Source organism: Alexandromys fortis, unplaced genomic scaffold (assembly GCF_014885135.2).
Source record: "Alexandromys fortis isolate MF-2015 unplaced genomic scaffold, M_Fortis_MF-2015_v1.1 scaffold_10, whole genome shotgun sequence".
NCBI classification, from domain to species: Eukaryota; Metazoa; Chordata; class Mammalia; order Rodentia; family Cricetidae; genus Alexandromys; species Alexandromys fortis.
This window is the reverse complement of record NW_026067895.1, coordinates 20,556,606-20,579,254: the sequence shown is the minus strand read 5'-3', so window position 1 is coordinate 20,579,254 and position 22,649 is coordinate 20,556,606. Positions and strand designations below refer to the sequence as shown.

Below are 22,649 nucleotides of genomic sequence, written 5' to 3'. Positions count from 1 at the left end.
AGATTCCAGGAAGGTGGCTATGTTTTAACGGGACAGTATGTAAATTCCAACAGTATGGCTTGAGATTCCATGATGCTCTTACCCTGTCCCAAGTTTCCACTTACCAAGTTTTGATTTAAAAAGCCTCCTTCCTCAAATCACAACTGCCTGAAAGTGACATTAAAACAACATTCTTTTTCCTAACTATATATTTGTCTAAAAGAGGACTTTACCAAAACAGCATGTCTCAGCAGGTTCAATGCAGAACCGACATTAAACAAGAGGGGTCACCTGTTGTGTGTTAGGACACACACTAAAGATACTTGGAAACTCCATATACAAATGACACCACTATTCTCACTAATTATTTGCAGTTTTGGAAACCATACCCATGTTATACAAGATATCTTTGTTAACATGTGATAATCTTACTGCTGCTATTTAAAAATGGGCTAATAAATAATATAAAAAAATTAAGATACAAATCCTGAGCCCACTCACTTCCCTGCCCCCGTCACCACCACCAAAGACTCTGGTTCAGTAGGAATGACGTAAGCCCTGGAAGGGTTTGTTTACCCTGATTTCTTGCTATTACCATGCTGGAGTCCTCAGACTGTACTTTGTTAAGAAGCCTCATGTAGCCCAGGCTGGCCTCAAACTCACTGTATAGTCAAGAATGATCTCAACAGCATCCTTGACCCTCTTACTTTGTGTCCCCATATATTTAGATAAAGACTTATTCCACCATATAAGCTCCGGTCAGCTTATTTGGTGCTGGGGATCAAACCCGCAGATTTGTGTGTGCGAGTTTCATCACCAGCCCTCAGAATACACGTTAGATAGGAGCTTTCTATTCCTAGCGCCCCTACTACTCCCTGGATTACAAACAGAAAGGAGAAAGAGAAACGCATTGTGTTAGCGGCTGGGGAGAGATTGCCTCTGGCATCTCATTTCCCACTGTATACTTTTCAGGGGCAGTCTTTCGACCCCACCAGAGACAAGTGCTCTGAGGGAATCCGCCAAGGTGTCATGGCCTCCCCACCTGTCCTGCAGCCTCCGTTCTAGCCAATGCATTTAACTATGTTTGAAGTCCATGTTTCCTTTGGTGAAGCTTTTTTCCATTATAGCCATTTATCAAAGGATTTATAACCCTCAAGGTAAAGTTCCTTACAGGCCTGAAGGATGATCTCCACCACAGACACGTTAAGAGCCCTTCAGGTGCATTAATGCCCTGGCCCCTGGATTTATTGCAACACAGTAAAGTTTCTCTTTAGAAAACACACTCTGAGTCCCTGCAGCCTTTTCCAGAGAGAGATGAGAAGCCGAATGATTTGAGAGGGAGTCAAAGAATGCCATCTTTTTAATTATGTGCTAAACACAGGAACACCTAATACAAATATTTGGCTATGTGGTCAAGCAGTGGCTCTAAGGTCACCGGCAGAAATTTATAGGGAGCTTTAAGGGCCCTGCACAATGATCTTCTTGGTTATGACTTCTGAATTGCTCTTCATTGCCAATACCACTGCATTTGGACATAAATAAAATTTGCTGAATTAGGGCCCTGCCCTGGCTAAAATGTTTACCCTCTCCTTGAAATGAGTTGCGGTCATGGAAGCCTTTCTGTTTTGTTGGCAGGAGCAGATTTACACAAGATTAGTCCTCTTAACATAGCCTAATGACTCACTAACTTAAAGTGCTTTCTGGGTAGGTGCTGGGCTTGTCTGCTCCACGTGGAGGGGAAGAAGGGGAAATCTATTTCAGAATGTCTTAGGGTAGCGTGATGCCACACTGCCTACAGTGCTGTAATATCTATTCTGCACATAGTTTTACCAAGTATTGGACTGGAAGAGTTGTCAGTCATGCGCTCTGCTCTGCTTGAGCCCTGACTCACAAAGATGCGATGTTTCCTTCTATGAGGCTTAGTTCTCCATATGCTGGACCATCAGGCTCTGATGTGCAGGGTTTGTCTCCCAACTGAAGCGGAAGGCAGTGTGTTGTGATCTGAGAAAAATTCCCATGGCCTGGACTGGTCACAGAGGACAGAAGCAGCAGGGAAGGGGGAAAATTCTAGAGACAATGTCAGGTGCAGTGGTGCACACCTGTAGTCCCAGAGCTTAGAAGGCTGAGGCCAACCTGGGTGACACGCCTTGTCTTAAAAATAAACACTAATTGTCTAGTTTAAAAAAAAGCCTTAGGGCTAAGATTTGGAGGAAAGGTGCGTGTCTCATTTCTGATCGCTTTCCGGTGGGCTTGCACCTTTCAGTAAGATTTTACACGGGACAGTCTTTAAATACTATGTTAAGTAGACCCTGAAATGCCTCCTTTTCACAATGCATATATATAATATGGCAGGCTTTCCTATTGTGCTCGCTCTGCCTCCATCTTTTTTTTAGTTCTTTTTTTTTTTAAAGATTTATTTATTTATTATGTATACAGTGTTCTGTCTGCATGTATACCTGCAGGCCAGAAGAGGGCACCAGATCTCATTATAGATGGTTCTGAGCCACCATGTGGTTGCTGGGAATTGAACTCAGGACCTCTGGAAGAACACCCAGTGCTTTTAACCTCTGAGCTATCTCTCCAGCCCCACAATGTTTTTCTCTTAGCATCACCCCAATGACTACCGCCATGCCTGTATAATAGCTCAAAAGAAGGACTTTGTAAAAACCTTCTAGAATAATCCTCAGACATCATGTGCTCAAATTCACCTTGGCATGCCCAGAGCCTAGCGCCATGTATAACCTACAGTATGCTGTTCACTAAATTTCTTTTTAATTTTTTTTTTGTGTGTACAGGCATGCGGGTGCCATAGTGTGTACACGTAGAGGTCAAAATTCAGTCCAATTCTTCAACCATAGGATGTGGGAACTGAACTAAGTTCTTTCTTTCTTTCTTCCTTTCTTTCTTCCTTTCTTTCTTATGTATAGTGTTCTGCTTACCTGTGTACCTGCACCCCAGAAGAGGGCACCAGATCTCATTATAAGTGGTTGTGAGCCACCATGTGGTTGCTGGGAATTGAACTCAGCACCTCTGGAAAAACAATCAGTGCTCTTAACTGCTGAGCCACCTCTCCAGCCCCCAAACTCAGGTCTTCTTGTTTGTACAACAAGCACTTTTAGTCACTGAGATATCCCAGTGACCCAGGTAATAAATGTTTTAGACGACTGTTAAATGCAGGGGCAGAGAGAGTCAAGAATTATCAATTTGATACACTGTTTAAAGTGCGGCTCTTCCTCACAAGTATCAGGACTGTTGGTTACTGTCATCAGCGGCACAATGGCCTGAATATGAGTAGGATCCCCCAAAGGTCCCTGCCTTGGAAGTTTGATCCCCAGGTATCCTAGTCTGCTTTAACTGTCATCTACTTGATACAGTCTAGTGTTACCTGAGACGACTGTCTCAACTGAAGGACAGCCCGGAGCAGATTGGTCTGTTGAGTAAGTCGGTGATTGCCAATTGATACAGAGAGGCCCAGCCCACGGTTGGCAGTGCCATTCCCTAAGCAGGTGGTCCTGGGCTGTGTAAGGAGGGGGCCACCAAGCAGCACTGCTCCATGGCTTCTGCTGTACTTCCTAGCTGCGAATGAGTTTCCTGGTCATGGGGGTTGCGTCAAGAAAGAGTAAGCAGGCTTGTCTTCTTGTTGACATCCTTCAACGGTGGGCTGTGACCCGAGAGTCTACGGCAAATAAACACGTTCCTACCGAAGCTGGTTTTGGTCAGAGTGTTATATCACAGTCACACAAATGAAGCCACAGCTCCAGAGTAGAGATACTGGGGCATGCTGTGAGCTGTTAAGAGGCAGGGCCTACTAAGAGGTCCTTAGGTGATGGGAGCCACCAAAGAGGGATTAAGAGAGTACAGTACTCTTCCTTTTGCTTCCTAGTTCATATCTTGAGAGTTTCTTTTTTCCTACCATTCACTCCTACTACCATATGTAGTCTTCAGAGGCAGAAAGCAATAGACAGTCCTATGTGGAGATCTGGTCTCTGAGCGTGGATGAAAATAACCTTTGTCTGAATTAAAATAATGTAATTTCGGTATAGTGATCCAGAGAGGACTTACACAATGCGTATGAGCTATCAGACAGCTTTCCTCTGAGGAGGACTGGATTATTGAGCAACTATGCAGCATGGGACACAGCCAGAAAGGAGATGAGAGGACAGGCCTGGTTCAGGACATCAAGGAGCTGCCAGGATGTATATCGTGAGGCTTCCAAGCACCTCAAGGACTTAAAAAGCACGAAAATTCCAGTGCATTTTCCAAATGGGAATCACAGTATTGTCCTGCCCACCCCCCTACATACACACACTTCCTCCCTCCCTACCCCCTCTCCCACTTCTCTCATCTCATTCTCCTGTAGCCCAGGCTGGCCTTGAATTCACTCTATAGCCAGACCTTGATTTTCGGATTCTCCTTACCAAATGCAGAGAGTACCCACCTGGGTCACTCAGCCCAGTTTATGCAGTGTGGGGGAGGGAGAGGTGTTCGAGTACGCTAGGCAAGCAGCAAGCAGTCTCCCAGGTGAGCTACAGCCCCACACCCACGCCATCATTACTCATTCTAGAGTTTCTCTCTCTCTCTCCAGCCACAGAAAACTCTTCTTTTTCTATTTGGCCTCCACTCTAGTTTCGGGTCTGTGAAAAGCGAATGTGTCTCCTAGTGAAGAAAACTTGTGATGATTGACTTTAAGAACCCCAGGGGGATTTGGTGTGGCTCCCAGGAAGTCAGGGAAGTGGGCAGCGCTAACCCTGAGTCGTACGGTTCAACAACTTGTTTAATTTTCCAAACTCTGACAGGCATGCCATCTCCTCTCTGAAAATGATATAATGACGATATTTTGGTCATTAGAAAAAGACTTTCTTAGATCATTTTTTCCCACAATAATGGCAGTAAGTTAAAAGCATCCTAAATCTTCATCAATAGGGAAATGGTTAGATAGGCTAAGGATAGGTTGGTTTGTTTGTTTGTTTTTAATGAGTCTGATAAATCTGTCCACAAAGTCCTAATTTTAGCGAGAAAATCAGACTGAAAGAAATACATGTGGGCCGGGCGATGGTGGCGCACGCCTTTAATCCCAGCACTCAGGAGGCAGAGGCAGGCAGATCTCTGTGAGTTCGAGACCAGCCTGGTTTACAGAGCTAGTTCCAGGACAGGCTCCAAAACCACAGAGAAACCCTGTCTCGAAAAAAAAAAAAAATGTGGCTGATCTGTTGTTGTGGCTTTTGCTGCAGTACTGGGGGACGAAACCCAATGCCCTAAGTATGCGAGGTTAAACTCTCTTCCCTGAGCTAAATCCCCAGCACTCGCTTTACTGGTTTTGAAATACCAAAGTTACTTTTCTGGATATCCATAGTCATTCATATGCCAGGCAGACCTAGCCACAGTCCAGTGACAGCAGTAGCCACTTCTAAGGAGAAGAATAAAGGCAAAGGAGTCCAAAGGGCTTTTGACTTCCTCACTGCGGCTGGTTCTCCAGCACCACGTGCTGTGTGGGCCGCTGGGGGAGAAAAACCTTAGTGGTAACTGACAGCAAATCCCAAACGCTACAAGAGGGACCGTCCAGGAGGGAAGGCAACATGGCGGTATGACGGTTATGGGGACAACCAACCACTTGGCACTGGATTTGAGGCCTGCGCCACTCCAGGGAACTCCTGGTTGGAACTATAAACCTAGTCAAAAGCCCGGGGCTGGGAAGGTCATTGGCCCTGGAGAGAACCTTCTACTGTTGTCTTACTACATGGATATGTTATCCATGTGCTTTCTAAAAACTTAGGTTTATACCCATAGATAGTGCTGCTCTCAATCTTGGCCAAAGAAACTTCTCTCGTGGTCAGCAATTACCTCTCCCTGCCCTCCAATAGCCCTAGGAAAGCCCAGAAAATGTCCCTGTCCTCCTCTTCCTCAATTCAACACAGGAAGGACAAGGACTCAACTATCCAACTGCTCTGGCCAATTTAAATGACCTCCCCCACCACCACCACCACATTGACTATGCTGAATACAATAGTTACTTTTTTTTATTATTTATTTAAGCCTCTCCTTGGGACTTGTTCTGTTTTTTTTTTTTCACCCTTTTCAAATTAGCACTTCATTCTCAGATATCCCTGTGCTCAGAGAAGCCTCCTCCAGAGCCCGCCCTCCCCACCACCCTCTCATTGTGTCTCTGCAAACACCCGCTTCCTAGAAAACCATCTCGTAGGCACTGGTGACTTGGGCATCAAACCATTTCCTCCTGTGCTCTGATTTCATTTTCAGGTTCTCGGTCCTTGGTTATCCGGTGCTCTGTCTCGTTCCAGAAAGAAAACGAAAATTATCTGAGCAACCCCCATCCTTGACTGCAAAAGTTCTGGCAACTATGTACTCAAGGGTGATCAATTCCTGCAGGCAAATTATACCTCCGTTTTCTTTTTAAAGAATGTTTTGCTTTGTTTTTTCCTCTCTATGGTCCTCTTAAATATCTTAAACAAGGGACTTTAATAAAGAAGTGGCCCTATCTAATATTTATCGTGTTCCTGATACAAACGAAGCAGCGCGCCAGCATTGGGGCATTTAAGTAGTTTTAAGGACGATTTCTGCTTCAGGGAAACTGGTCACTTCTGCTTGTACTTCTTTTCTTCCCTTTTGTGTACCCAGGTTTCTCAGCCCCAGTTTTGAATATTCACACCCCAATTCTCTAATCTTTCTTGTTAACACCTCGTAGCTTGGCCTTTGATTATTTCACTCGGTGATTAGCGCTTCTACAATAAGTGTTAATCTCTTTAAAATACCTCAAAGCTCTGCCCTTCCCTAAGCGTTGCTGGCCCAGTCGGTATTCCAGAGAGGATATTCCTATTGTGAATCCTATCTACGAAGCATTTCCCTCGCACGCCACTGGCTCAGGAAAGGCCTGCGTCAAATCTTGACGCAGTTAAAATATAGTATTGCAAGCCCAGGTTGCACTCACCACATACTGTAGCCTCCTACTTGTGTGCAGCAACTTGTCACTGCTAAATGCAGAGCCTCACTTAGTAATGGCAGCAAATAGACCTCTAGAGGGCGCCCTCGGTAGTTCTGTCCGGGAAGATTCCAAGCCTTAGAGAGCCAAGAAAGGAAATACAGTGCAGGGTTTCCCCATATCCGTTTCCCCACCCCAATCACTCCAGTGAGAGGGGCAGCCTTCTTTAAAGCAGCCAGAGCAACTACCAATGCTCTGCCGACCAGGGTGAGAGCACCTCCAGCTCTCTGTAGCCAGTTTTCTCCTAGATGATCAGTGGATATGAACTAGCGGGTGAAGTTAAGTTGGACCCTACAATGGTCCTTCCTATTTCAAAGTGAGGTGTGTGTTTGTCTACTGTCTTTAATCCCAGCACTCGGGAGGCAGAGGTAGGCTGATCTCTGTGAGTTCGAGACCAACCTGGTCTACAAGCGCTAGTTCCAGGACAGGCTCCAAAGCTACAGAGAAACCCTGCCTCAAAAAAACAAAAACAAACAAACAAAAATATGCAGGCAAGAGCAGCGGTTTGGGATCAAACTACCTTTTCACAGGGGTCACCTAAAGCCATCCTGCATATTAGATCGTATTTACATTACAATCCTTAACAGAGGCAGATTACAGTTGTGAAGTAGCAACAGAAATAATTTATGGGTGGGGATCACCACACCGTGAGAAACTGTATTAAAGGGCCACAGCATTAGGAAGGCTGAGAACCAGTGGTCTAGAATGACACTTTCGAAGTGGCAAGCCTTTAGCAGGCACCCCACATGAGGAAGGACAAACACAAGAAACTAATTTTTCCTTCGTGGCAGGTGGTCAGCTCCCATTAGATCCCGGCAGATTCAACACCTTAGGAAGTTTCACATAAAGCCTGTCTTCCCCATCTGCCCCTTCGCTGCATGCATCATTCCTCCACACACCCTCTCTTCAGCACACACACAGCAACCATTCCCAACCCATTTTACAGGTCGGTAAGTGGAGGTCCAAAGAGACTGAAACCACACAGTCCTGTACTGCAGGAAGTTAAGAATTTAAAGTCACTAAATCCAGCATGGTGGAGCAATGCCTTTCTTTAATCCCGGTACTCGGTACTCAGGAGCCAGAGGCAAGGGGGATCTCAGAGTTCAAGGCCAGCCTGGACTACAGTGAGTTCCAGGACAGTCAGATCTACACAGAGAGACTCTATCTAGGAAAAAAAAACAAATTAATTAATTTAACGTCACATCACCCAACTTTCACAGTTAAGAGCATCCCCACCAGCTTCTACAGGGCCCCTTCTTCACCGTGCAATCGTCATTGGCGTGAGCAATTCATAGCAGCAGAGCAAGGATTAGAAACCAAGCAGCATGCATCACTGCTGTACGGGCTGGGAACATGCATTTGTCCATAGACACATGGGAGGGGAACCCCAGAACCAGGCAGAGCAGAGACAACTAGTTGTGCGTCCTGGAACTGGGGCAAAGAAGTGAGAATTCCAAAGACTGAGTCAGGGACAGCCGCCAGCAAGGGTGTTGTTTAGTATTCTTCATTCCCAACACTCACCCAGACCAGGGAGACCCGGACCACCGAACAGTTAGTTGCCTGAGTGTGGTTACTGGGAACGGAGGGCACTTATTAAAACCAGGCCCACCAAAACGGGAGCGCCTGGAAGGCTCCTGTGCAGAAGCTTCCCAGGAATTCTGACCCCATGGGAGACACAGAAGCCAGATGGCGGGAGCAGGTCTGCAGGTTCAAAGCCAGCACTGCTTGCTCCTGCATTTAACTGTGAGGACTGGTGAGCAAGAGGAAGCTCTCTGGAGAGCTGAAACAGAAAAGGAGAAAGTCTTACTAAAGAGAAACGTGTTAACTGAGAGTTGTGGCTCACACCTTTCATCCCAGCATCCCAGGAGGCAGAGGTAAGGGTATCCTGTGTCCTGTGTGTTTGATGCCAGGCTGGTCTACATAACGCGTTCCAGGCCAGCCATGCCTGTATAGTAAGACCCTGTTTCAATACAAACTGTAATGGGATCGTATTGGTGTGGCTATAAGAGGAGGAAGAGGCATCAGAAAGTAATCCTGGAAGAGAATAAGCTACCTGAAGCAAGAGAGCAGAAGCCAGTGCATCCTTGACTTTGGACTTTGAGCTTCTAAAAGCTGTGGGAAATCAGTTTTGCTAAGACTCCCTGCCTGTGCTTCCCTCACTTATCCACATTTCTCTAAGCCTTGGATTCTTTATCTGCAAAATGGGGACAATAACATTACCCTTGCCATAGGATTGAGAAAATTAAATGAAAGGAGTGTGTGTATGTGTGTGTGTGTGTGTGTGTGTGTGTAGGTGCTTACCAGGCTAACAGTCATACAACAGCAGCTAATGAATACGGCCCGTGTGACAGAACTGTGCACGAGATAATGCGAAACCTCTTGACACAACACCTTCTTCAGCTTAATAAATGGTCGTATCAACATCATTATAAATTGTAGATAATTCTAAGTCAATAAATATCATAATTATATAATACTTATTCTTTCAAAGTGGCTTCAAATTCAAGGCGAATATTGTTTAAAGCCATGTGCTAATCCTGTTACAAAAGAAAAACTAAAATCCAATAAGTTTCTATTTTATTCTCAACAAAATATCATTGAAAAAAAGCTAATGCAACCAATTTTCCAATCCCGTGAGAAGAAGAGAGTCCGTGATCTGATTAAGGAGAACTCTGGGCAGGCTCTGGACGGGGATTACACGGCACACAACGGTGGACCAGAAACACCCTGGCTAACGGTAGCGGGACTTCTTCCCCACATCCTTGAGCTGTCAGAAAGGTCAGGAAACAGGTGCTCAGTGCCATTGTTCTTGGCTCCATTCCTCCATTTAAAGATTCTCATTAAATCAAGGAACTGAGGAAAGCGTGGAGAGGTCAGTCCCAGGTTCAGCAGCACTTTAAAAGGGTCCAGCGGGGAGGAATCAGGAAGAAAGGATGTTGCCAAGGCTGTGGAGAGGTCGGTGAGAGAGGGCCAGAGGGAACAGGTCCTACCAGCAGGTACCCCACCTAGCCCAGGACTCCTCCTGCCTTCCATAGAAGCTCTTTTGGGAACCCTTCCCTCCACCAACCAGAGCACTTCACAGGCAGTGCGCCAGCCTTGCCGGAACAGCCGCATGGAGCAGCAGAGCTTTCATGGGGGAAGATGCAGGTAATAAAAAAGCTATGTAATAACATGCCAGGATGGGAGAGACACAATGAAGAAAACGTTGCAGATGAGTGAAGAGAGAGAGGCAGGACAGCAGGGTACCATTGGAGTAGATGACGAAGGAGTTTGCTGAGGGTGTTAAGTTTAAGCAAAGACTTGACCAAAGGAGAAGCCACCTAGGTCTTTGTCATAGGAGAATTGAAGGAGAACAACCAATAGGAGCCAAGGCTCTGAAGACACAGGGAGCCTGGTTTACTAGGAGTCACTGGGAACCAAGCCAAAAGGCAACTAACAGCAAGAATCCCAGGGAAGTGGAGCATGGTGGTCCATGCCTGGAATCCCAGCACTCAGGAGGTAGAAGCAGGAGGATCCAAAGTTTAAGGTCAGCCTTGCTGCAAAGAAAACTTCAGGCCAGCCTCAGCTAAAATTACAGCTACATAGTGAGAACTTATTTTTTTTTAATACCCAGGAAATATTATAGAAATCCAGAGTTGGACCAAAAGAAGGGAAAGGAGTGGCTTGGAAAACAACTATGCTGTCTAGTACATGACCATCAGCAAATATGTAGTTTTGGAGGTTTGTTTGCTTGCTTGTTTACTTTAGACAGAGTCTTACTGTGCAGCCTAGGCAGGCCTGGAACTCACTCTGTAGACCAGGTTAGCCTGGAACTCACAAAAATCCACCTGCCTCTGTCTCCCTGGTGCTAATATCAAAGGCAAGAGCCATCACACCCAGCTTGCCTGTAGTTTTGAGACAGGTTTAATGTAGTCCCAGGTACCCTTGAACTCACTATGTAGCCAAGGATGACCTTAAACTCTTGACCCTCCTGCTTCTATTTCCCAAACGCTAGGATTACACAAATATGCCACCACGCACAGCTGAAATTTATTTTTATATTCAATATTTATTTGAGAGAGGTATTGTACCATGGCATCCTTGTGGAGATCAGAGGGCAATTTGGTGGCAGCTGGCGCTCTCCTCCTAGCCTGCGGATTCCGGTGATTGAACTCAGGTCGTCAGACTTGGGGCAGCTTCCTTACCAGCTGAGCCATCTCAGTGGCCCAAGATTTATTTTTAAATGGCACTCCCCCCCAAAAAAAAAGTCACAGAAAATGAGTTCTCTTTTAAGCATGGAAGTTATAAAATTTTGAGTGGCAATTTATCTCATAAACACACACACACACACTTAAAGTCTTATGAAAACTCAGTAACGGGCTGGGGATGCAGATCAACCGGCGGAGTGCTTGCCTGACACTTCTGAGGACCATGCATTAAACCGAGATTCAGTCTTCAAGATGACATAAGCAGGACATGGTGGCCCATGCCTGTAACCCCAACACAGACCATGGACGAAGTTCATCCTCCGTTGCACAAGTTCAAAGCCAGCCTGATGTGACTCTGTCTCAGCATAAATAAATAATCTGTGAAGTTGACAAGATGGTCCTGATGGGGAAGTAAGGCAGCATTAAAAAGGATGAATAACTTCACAGACGACACAAAGTCGGGGGGCGGAGGGGGGCTTAAACCCATATTTATCTGATACCAGAACTCTCCACTCTCCTCCGCTTGTCATTTTTCTCTCTGTGCTTCAAATTCTGGGATGCCTATTTTCCCTCCTGCAGTAAAATATTTGAGGGAGTATATCCTACCACAGGAACCATTTCACTGAATTTTTATTGATAACTAACAATTTTGATTTTCTTAAAAAAAAAAAAGATTGTGTGTGTGCACCCACACCCCACCTATGGAGGCCAGGGAACAACTTTTTGGAAGTCAATTCTATTACTTTTTGACACGATCTCTCCTGTTTCTTTACACATAACACACCACTATTAAACCAGAACTTGTCCATAAGATTTCATATTACTCTCGCAGTGTAAAACACAGTCCAGTAGGGTGTGGTGGTGCACACCTTTAATGCCTGCACTCAGGAGGCAGAAACAAGAAGATGTCTCTGAGTCTGAGGCCAGCCTGGTCTACATAGTCTCACTCAGGATTTTCTGAGCTCCAAATATCCTGAGTAGCCCCACCTCTCCAACTTTGCCACCCAACACACAGTTTATCTGGTAGGCTCAGATCAGCGCCAAACCACACCTGCCACAGTGTTGGTGGCTGTCCCACAGTTCTGGCATCTCCACTATAACTGAGCCTGCCCCTTCACCAATGGCCTCCTGGCTTTTCTTCAGGAACCCTGACCCTGCCGAACCAAGCGAAGCTTCAGCTGTTCTCAGTGACCACTTCATGCTTCAAACCCAGCACCATGTGGGAGAGTTGTACACACTACAAAGTCCACTGCCAACTGGAGTGTAGGCTTAGCCTCACCAGACCCCAACTTCTGTGTGCTGGTCCTGAGAAAATAACTTCCTAAAAGGTTTTGCCTCAGTGATGCTAGTCTCTTATTCATTTCAGCCCCCAACTAACCAGCACTAATTGTCTCAATAAAGCAAAGGTTTTACTGCTAAAGATTATTAATTCAAATATATTGTACAAATGGCCCTGATAGGGTCTTTGCTTCTATCTGAAACTTCACAGCCCAGACCTCCACCAAATGCATCTCTCTCAACATGCTCATCTTCCAAGTTCCCAAAGAACAGCATGCTGAGGTCTATGTGCTCAATGACTTTTCCAGTCCAAAGCTCAAAGAAACCTTCCATGACCTTCCAAAATGCAACATGGTCAGGTCCTTCACATTCCAGGTACCAATCTCTGTGTTAGTTTGTTTCTCGCTTGCTGCCGCAAGCACCATGACCAAAAGCAGCCAGAGGAGAAAGGGTTTCTCCGTCTCACAGGCCACACTCCATCACTGTGAAAGGTCGCCACAGGAGCGCAAGGCAGGAACTGAAACAGAAACCAGGGAGGAACACTGACTTAATCCCTCTGCATATCCTCAGCCTGCCTTCTTACATCCCCCCCCAGGACCACCTGCTGGTGGGCCATATCACCCAGAAGGAGCTGCATCCTCCACACCAATGGTCATCCAAGGAAACACCCCCACAGGCATGCTCACAGGCCAAGCTGAGGGAGTCAGTTCTGCAACTGGGGTTCATTCTTCCCGAAGGGTCAGGTTGACAACCAAGACTAGCCATCACAACTCTGGTCTAATTAAAGTCCAGGGCACTCACGCAGAGATGTTCTTGAAGGAGGAGGAAAAGGCCTGTTCTTTAAGATGGGTAGTCTTCTTCATGAACCGTTTCTTAAATGAACTAGATTTGGTGTCACATTACAGCTAAACTCCACTTTAAAGGTGTGGCATAGAAAAAAACAGTTAAACATAGGAAGAACATATGTAAAAGACTTGAAAGTCACCAATAGCCCTTCCCATTCAACAGGCAGCCCTGGGGACAGGACCTGACGCTGTGCACAGCGTGGCTACCATTGCGCTCCAGGCCCTTGGCTGTTGAGGGTCTCACTCTGTAGCCGCCGAGGCTGGCCTCAAACATGTGATCCTCCCGCTCTGCCTTTGAGTACTGGACTTGTCATGAGGTGGCAGAGGCAATGGCATGCTTGCGGGATCTGAAAAAGTGAGCCACCCGGAGACCCAGGAGGGCCGGCGATGGCACTCCTGGCCTGAGAACAAGTCTGAAGGATGGGGAGACCAGCGTCCCTGCTCTAAGGCAGGCAAACAGGGCAAACCGTCCCCCTGGGTCACTTCAGGCCTTCCATTCACCCTAGGGAGGACCATCTGCTTTGCCTGTGCATTCATTCAAATGTTACTCTCACAGAACCGCTTTCACAGACGTCCCCAGAACTGGGTGTGGTCGCGTCGACGCATGAATTTACCCGAAGCTTCACTCTTTTTTTCTTTCCTAGTTTTGGGTTCTGTTCCAGGACACGATCCAAACATCACATTTAGAGGTTGCTCCTTTTTGTGTGACTGCTTCCTCACGGGGCAGGGAACCCAGTCTTTATCCTATCCACATTAATACCTCACTACGCTGATAATACGGTTACCAATGGCTACCGAGTTTCACTTCTCACAGGCTCCCACCACAAGAGAGGAACTGTTCATACATTCTGTGGTTCACATTCAAAAGTCCTAGAGAAAGATTTTGACAGACTTGACTTGTCACAAGTGGCTACCACTGAATCAACCAGAGATAACGGAGGGAGGAAGGGGTCACACCACAGCAGACTCGGGGGTCCTGGCCTTGGGAAACAGAGCAAGAGGCACAATTGCATGAATGATGATATAAGCTGAAGCTTAGTCTTCATCATACTGACCACCCACTCCATCCATCGACCCCATTTCTTTCCTTTTTTTTTTTTTTGTTTTGTTTTGTTTTGTTTTTGTTTTTCAAGACAGGGTTTCTCTGTGTAGCCTTGACTGTCCCGGAAACTGATCTGTAAACCAAGCTGGCCTCAAACTCACAGAGATCCTTTTGCCTCTGCCTCCCAAGGGCTGGGATTAAAAGTGTGCGCCACCACAGCCTGGCTCATCAGCCTTATTTGAAAGATGAAGAAACGAGGCTCCATAAGTAAATCACATTCCAAAGGCCCAGGTCTAGCCTCTGGTGGAAGAGAAACTGAGTCCAGGCTTCCTGAGTCCCGGTCTCAGGGGCTTTCCTCTGCATTCTTGAGCACTGCCTTGATTTGGGTTTTGATTCCAGGATCAAATGAATCTCAAATTAGAAACAGTCTCAAGGTATACTGAGCTTTAATTTGATACCCGACAGACCTTTTCCTGGGGAGACACAGTGCACACACATTCTACTCTCCCACCCACATATAGGAGCCCACAACAAACCGAAGTACAGATATCATCAAAGTTCAACTTGTGAACCAACTGAAGGGACCCTGGCCAGCTGGAGCATGTCAGGCATGGCTCTGGGGCCCTTCTGCCTGAGTCCCTCTGCTAAAAACTATTGGGTTGGGGCTGGAGAGATGGCTCAGTGGTTAAGAGCATTGCCTGCTCTTCCAAAGGTCCTGAGTTCAATTCCCAGCAACCACATAGTGGCTCACAACCATCTGTAACGAGGTCTGGTGCCTTCTTCTGGTGTGTGGGCATACACACAGACAGAATATTGTGTACATAATAAATAAATAAATAAATATTTAAAAAAAAAAACATTGGGTTACATTCCTAAAGCTAGCCACCAAGGTCTAGTCCTGTATTTGGCCACTTCCTCCTCCTAAAATAGACCACCAAGGTCCAGCTATCAAAGTATTGAAGTCCAGCATCAAAATATTGAAGTCCAGCAATCAAAAGCTGCTTTGGCTTGCCTAATAAACTTGTCCAATGAAAATTAAACACCCCATCCTAACACAGGGGATCCATTTTACCTTTATAAGCTGCCATTTGCCTGTGGGCCACATCTGACTCCTCTCTTTCCAGAAGCAGTCCTTTGTCTCACCAGGACAAATATCTCTACCCGCTTTTCTTTGTTCCTTTCCCCCTCTCCCTCATCCTCTTTCTCTTCTCTTTGTCTCTTTACTTCCTGCCCTATCTCCCTCTGGGGCAATAAAACTCCTTTATGCTGAGAAATTGGTCTTGGAGGTCCTGAGCCAGTTCATTTTCTTTCACCAACAAGTTTTATTGTAGTTACTTATAGAAAAAGAAAGACAGTTGCATCACCAAAGCGCACCCCCAGCACGAGTGATGACTCACAGACACACACTGCACTATCTGTAGGCAGCTCGTTCTGTTGGAGAGTATCCTTTCCAGGTGTTGGCCAGAGCCTCTTCCAGACAACTCAGTTTAACTGATTGCTGCTTCTTTTCCTAGCCTGGCCTTGACGGACAGTAACTATCTGTGGGCGTTATTGCTTATACATTCTTAGGGAGGGAGGGACCTAGTGAATCTGGTCAGTTTCAGGAAGTTCCTAGAGTTATTTAGAGCTGTTTAACCAGCTTCCCTGTGGAGTGGAAAGGGCTACACAACAGACTGATGTGTGAAACTCCTCACACCCAAGCTGACCATCGTGTAGTAGTTTCCTCTGAGACTGAAACTCTCCAACTTGTAGGGAAGCTACTTAGGGCAGGAAGTAAACAACTCAAAAATCACTTCAGGAAGTTCCTGAAGCCCACCAGATTTACTAGGCCTCTTCCTCCCCGAGCAGAAACAGTCAAGACCACTGAGCATCACTCTCAGAGGAACCAAGCTGCAAAGAAGACTGGGAGACCAGCCAAGCATCCCGAAAGAAGCAGAGGACAGCTGAGCTGTGTGGAAGAGGCCCACGGCAAGTGCAGGCTGTGCAGCAAGCTCCAGGTTTTCAGCTTTTACGAGCTGTCGTCACTCATACAGGGTGGGCTTTGGTGGTGCAGCTGTCTTTGAATCACTTCTGGCCCTGTAAGTAACTCCTCACCAACATTCCTATAAAGCAATATAATTTGTTGGTTCACCAATTTGGACTTTGATGGTATCTGTTCTTTGGTTTGCTGTGGGCTCTCTATCTGAGGTAAGTAGGTGTGAGTGTTTGTGTGTGTGTGTGTGTGTGTGAGTGTGTGTGTGTGTTGCATCTCCCTGGGAAAAGTCTTGTCACACAACCCTGATTCTGCAGAAATACAAACCTTGCCCATTTATTTCTACAATAGCAGGATTTCAGGATAACTCACACTGGACGGATTAGAAAGCAAATTATTTTACTAAGCAAGTAACTGGAAAAGGAGAGAGAAAAGAATATCCTGCTCCAGATTTGTCAGACCACCTAGTCTGCCATCCCATACTAAAAAAGAGAAGGAAGTGATGCACATGCAGACAGCAGGAACAAGTTGCATGCAGGGCATGAAATAGAAAACTGAGCTGGGAAGAAAAAAAGGGTACAAATTGTGCTAGCCTGTTTATATGACAGTAGCACTAGCAATACCAGCCACACTGCAAGAGGTCTCATCAGAGCTGATTGGGACTGCAGAATGTTTTATTTTCTTCATTTTCCTTTTCTGTAATACTTGAAATTTATTAATAATGTTTATTGATTACCAAAGGCATTAATGCTGTGGAATAATACTTCTGTACACTGTGTGAACATATGTCACTGTGATTGGTTTAGTAAAAGAGCTGACTAGCCAATAGCTGAACAGGATAGAGTTAAGCAGAAGAGCCAAATTAAGCATGAGGGGAGGAAGAAGGGCCGAGTCTGGAGTTGCCATTCAGATGCTGAGGGAGCAGGAAACGAATGTGCCATGCCAATGCAGGCATCTCCACATGGAGGAGCTTAAATAATGAATATGGGTTAATTTAAAATGAAAGAGTTAGTTAGTAATAAGCCTGAGCTATTGGCCAAACACTTATATTAATATTAAGTTGCTCTGCATTTATTTTGGAGCTGGCAGTAGGAACAGGAAAACTATACATTATGCTAAGTGGAAGAAGCCAAACACAAAGGAACATACATTGTATGTTTCCTTCTATATGAAACATTCAAAAAACTAAACCCATCAAGATAGAAAGTCAACCAGCGATTAGCAGGAACTGGTGTGAGGGGACACAGGAAGTGAAAGCCTCACACCCCCAGTGATCAAGACCATTCCATACTGTGAATTTACTAAGTACTACCATATTGTACAGCTAAGAATAGTTCATTTTATGCTATATGAATTATGCCTCAGTTCAAAAAGTGCTTGGTGCTAGAGAGATGGCTCAGTTGGTAAAATATTTGCTGCACAAGCTTATTGGGAGACATTTGTTTATACTGTGAACCCCGAGTCTGCATTTGTGCTAACTAAATAAAATTGATCGTGGGTCAGGAGGCTGAGTGATGATCTACTAGTTGACAGAAAGTCATCAGAGAACATCTAGAAGAGACAGAGATGCACCAGAAGATGCCACCTTTAGCAGCAGCCGCAGAGCTGGTGCAGGGGGGGGGAACAGAATTCCTGCCAGGCTTCAGCCTGAGTGGCTGGGCCACTGCCAGACAAGCAGGCCAGGCCGTAACTGCAAAGTCACAATTGCTGGCTGAAATGGCAGTAGATTAAGGCGCAGCCCTGTGCCAAAGTGAAGACAGCACAAACATGAGACAGGTGATCAGTACCCACACACAGAGCCTGGCACACAGACTCGTGCCTGTGAACCCAGCACTACAGAAACTACAGAGAAGACGGGATCCCCGGGTTCAACGAAAGACCCTGTCTGAAAATATAAGGTGGAGAAGCAGTCTAGGGAAGGCACCCAGTGTCAACTAGTGCATGTGTGCACATGCACACACATGCACACACATACACACACAGGCACACACGGGGGAAAGAAAAAAAATTACAGAGTATTCTCCTGCAGTGTGGAAACCTCACACACATGCACACACATACACACACACGGGAGGGGGGGTGGGGAGAATACAGAGTATTCTCCTGCATTGTGGAAACCTTAAGAATCACATGTTCTCCACTGCGGGTTTGACCAAATTGCTTATCTTCATATGCAGCTGAGCTCAACTATACCTTCAGGTTCTAATACTGGGATTCCAGACACATTTATTCCCTACAGTGAATTGACACTTTTTCCAGGATTGTAAAAGCTAATTGTTTTTGGCAGTTGCATTACATTGATGACATTGCATCAAGAAGGCAGGAAGAAGAAAATGCTTTTTCAAAATTTTAAGTGTATAGACTCATTCAAACCCAATCACAGCTGGGTGGTGGTGATGACACATGCCTTTAATCCCAGCACTCAAGAAGAACTGGCAAGTGGATCTCTGAGTTTGAGCCCAGCCTGGTCTCCAGAGTAAGTCCCAGGATAGCCTGGACTACACAAAGAAACCCTATCTCAAATATTCTTTTAAAAAATTCACAAATTGTAAGAGACTAGAGAAAGAGTGTGAGAGAAAATCAAAGGTGTAAGGAAATAATAAATAAACTTGTTGGGTGTCTCTAGAAAGCAATGTGCCTTAAAACTGTGATTTATATTTTAAAACTCAGTGGTCAGAAGGAAAAATTAAAAGTGTAACTTGCCCGAGAACTCATGTCTAGTACGTGGAAAGATAGTGTTGAAACTTGAGTTTATTTATAGTTCAAAGTCCACGTTCCTTCCATTTATCTACTCATTTTCCAAAAACAGAACAAAACAGGATTCAAGGAAAGTGAATGAGGTTTGGAAGCAATAAATACTACAGCAAAAGCAAAGATGGGTTCATAGGTAGATTCCCAGAACCCCGGGGGTGGAGCTGAAACAGCAAAGCCATGCTTCCAGGCCAGCTGAGCTACATAGCAAGTTCCTGCTTCAAAAAAAGTCTGAGGGAGGTGGAGAGATGGCTCAGAGGTTAAGAGCACTGGCTGCTCTTCCAGAGGTCCTGAGTTCAATTCCCAGCAACCACATGGTGGCTCACAACCATCTGTACTGAGATCTGGCGCCCTCCTCTGGCGTGTGGGCATACATCAAGGCAGAATGTTGTATACATAATAAATAAATAAATAAATAATCTTAAAAAAAAAAGTCTGAAAAAATATATGAAAGCAAATCACAAAAGCAAGCTAGAAAGGGAAAGGAAGGAACAAGTAATCCAGCTAATCCCAGCCCTTGAGAGTGGTCCTCCTGGACGGGTTCTCGTCCTGGCCCTCAGCTCTCTCCCCTTAATAGCAATGAAAACTATGTTATTTCAATATAATAGGCAATAAACAAAGCCCCACTGCATTTAAAGGGCCTCAGACACCATTTCCATAAAGGAATTCTAAACGTTATTGCAAAATTGGTGCATATTAGTTCTTTTTTTTTTTGCTATAGCAAAAGAGCAAGACCAGAAAAGGAAGTAACCCTAAAAATCGATAAATGAGGAATAAAGATTAATTGGAAAGAATAAGAGAGGTGTGGATAAAATATTTAAACAAAGCAAACATGCAAGTTCCCAAGAGGAAGGATCAGGTGAGCACAAATAACTGAGCTGAGGGAGAGAAACTGAAGCCAGCTGTGGTCCTCTCTGAAGAAGCTGATAAGGGAAATGTAAAGCTGAAGGAAGTAGGCAGGGAGACAAGAAAGGACACCAGGTCACTAGCTGGTGAATAGTCACTCGGCAGAAACAAGGCGCCGGCTCACAGATGTATGGAATGTGAGTCTGAAGGGTACAATGACCAGCACCTCACATACACCAAAGAAAGAGATGGGCAAGGAGAGGTGCCCGGAACCCAGAGAAAGGCAGATCCATCCTGCACCTGAAAGAGAAGTGCTTTGGGAGTTAGGGAGACACGGAACACTCCTTGAAAGAGTCAGTTTTTAGTTAAACCCAGTGTCAAGAAAGTGCTAACTCTGTCTGTCTGTCCGTCCGTCCATCTATATATCTATATCTCTCTCTAATATATATATATATCAGTGTTGGATTTTAACATGCCAGAAAAACTCTCTACCACTGAGCTACATCTCCAGTTGTCAGAAAAAGACTTCTCTGTCCAGGAATTGAACCCAGGCTGCAGTGGAGAGAGCGCCAAATCCTACCACTAGGTCACCAGAAAACATTGTGGGTTTCTTTGCCTTGGACTGCTCGCTTACTTGCCTCCACCACCCACTTTCCATCCTTCCTTCCTTCCTTCTTTCCTTCCTTCCTTCCTTCCTTCCTTCCTTCCTTCCTTCCTTCCTTTCTTTTCTCCCTCTTTTCCTCACTCCCTTCCTCTTTCTAGCACAGGGCACCACATATCCTGGAACAAAGGCTCTGTCACTGAACTACATCCCATCCCACATTTTACCTTTTCTTTTGAGGTAGTCTCAGGAAATTGCCCAGGCTGGCTTTGAGCTTGTGTGTCCTCCTGCCTCAGCATCCCAAGTAGCTGGGATCACAGGCCTATGTCCCCAGACCCACTCAGCTAGGATAACAAGAGCAAACAGCAAGGGCAGGTAATAGACAAAAAAAAAAAAAAAATGCCTTGTGATGACCTAGGCTTTTCACCGTCTGAGGTGTCCAGCCCAGAGGTGAGAGAATTCTAAAAGCTAAAACCCTACCAAGCTGACTGCTTGTAGCTGTGTCCTCATCGAACATTGCCATCCTGTTAAGGTAAATAATAAGAATGAAGTATCTGTTTTCAGAGTGTATAGGAAAGTCCCGATTTCAGGACTGACCACTTGGTATTGGATAATCAATTAGGAGCTCATCCCTGATATTGGATAATCAATTAGGAGCTCATCCCTGAAAAACACTAATATTCTAATATTCTCTCTCTCTCTCTCTCTCTCTCTCTCTCTTTCTCTCTCTCTCTCTCTGTCTCTTCCCCACTTCTCTCTCCCTCTCTCAGTTTTTGAGACAGGGTTTCTCTGTGTAACCCTAGCTGTCCTGGAATTCACTTTGTAGACCAAGCTGGCCTCAAACTCACAAGTGCTGGATTAAAGGCATGCATACCATGCCCAGCTAATGTTTCCACTCTCAGTGGTTTGCTCACATTGTCAGGAAGCTGCTAGTTCATTCCCGGCTGCTAAACCCCAAAATAATCACACAGAAACTATATTATTTGCAATACTGTTTTGCCAATAGCTTAAATGAATTTCTAGCTTACTCTTATATCTTAAATTAACCCATCTCTATTAATCTGTGTATTGCCACGTGGTTGTGGCTTACCAGCAACGTTCCGGCACATCTGTCCCGGGTGGCAGCTACCGTGGGCTTCTCTCTGACTCTGCTTTCTTTCTCCTAGAATTCAGTTTAGTTTTCCCACCTAGCTCTATGATGCTAAGCCACTGGCTGAATCCGATTTATTCATTAACCAATAAAAGCAACACATAGACAGAAGGACTTCCCACATCACGTTCAGGTCTGGTTTAAGCAACCATATTATTGCGTTATCATGGGCCCAGCCTCCCTGTCATTTCTAAGAGATTGTGACCTCACAGCAGATTTCCTGGCCCTCTGGTTCTTAAAATGTTTTTGTTACCTTTCCTGTAATGATCCCTGAACTTTAGGTGCAAGAGTTGTGTGGTAGATGGGGCCAGGCATCCTATGATCAGCCATTGCTACTGGGTTTTGTTTGTTTGTTTGTTTTCTGTATTTTAACCACTTGTGGCTTTCTGTGGGGGCCTCTTTCCTGCAGAGAGAGGCTTCTTTGGTGAGAGGGGACAGCTACACATATCTGTGTGTAACAAAAAACATTTTTCTAAGATGTATTTGTTTGGTGGCAGGGGCGGGCACAAGCGTGTGTGTGCCGTGGTGCTCAGGTGAGGTTAGGGTGCAGCCTTCTTCCCATCGTTAGCAAGTAGAGTCTCTCTTGCCTCTGCTGCTGCTTTGCTTAAGTGAACTTCTGGCCCTTCTCGCCTCCACCTCCATCTCACCATAGAAGTACCAGGGTTACAGATTGGAGGGAGTCTCTGCATCCTGCTTCTAACATGGGTTCCAGGATTTGAACCCAGACTCTCAGGCTTGTGCGGCAAGCACTTTTGCCCTCTGAGCCATCTCCTCGGCCCTCCAAACGATTTTTAAAGACATTCAACTTTACTAACAGCAAAAGAAAACACAAATGAAACTAAACTCCATAAAACTGGGTAATAGCAATGTTACTAGGTAGTTGGGGAAACACGACCTCTTGGACTTCTAGGTAGATTGCAAAAGGGTACATGGGCACCCAATTTAGCAATGCTTATTAAAACTTAAAATGCACATTTTTCCCTTCCAAGTTAGGGTTTCTCTGT

At 45.4% G+C, this 22,649-nt stretch overlaps 1 long non-coding RNA gene across 3 annotated transcripts; it reads right to left on the bottom strand.

Annotated features, from left to right (window-relative positions):
- Nucleotides 1–6,052: 6,052 nt before the first annotated feature.
- On the bottom strand, nucleotides 6,053–21,680 carry LOC126512285 (uncharacterized). 3 transcript variants are annotated; one of them, XR_007594988.1, is made up of 5 exons: nucleotides 21,586–21,679; nucleotides 20,723–20,839; nucleotides 13,240–13,353; nucleotides 6,923–12,955; nucleotides 6,053–6,265 (listed from the first exon to the last, which is right to left on the bottom strand). It is a non-coding gene; the product is annotated as an uncharacterized lncRNA (long non-coding RNA). The 3 variants fall into 3 exon arrangements; XR_007594992.1 differs by lacking the exons at nucleotides 13,240–13,353; nucleotides 20,723–20,839 and having other exon boundaries at nucleotides 21,586–21,680; XR_007594987.1 differs by lacking the exons at nucleotides 20,723–20,839; nucleotides 21,586–21,679 and having other exon boundaries at nucleotides 6,053–6,261; nucleotides 13,240–20,709.
- Between the last annotated feature and the right edge of the window lie 969 nt (nucleotides 21,681–22,649).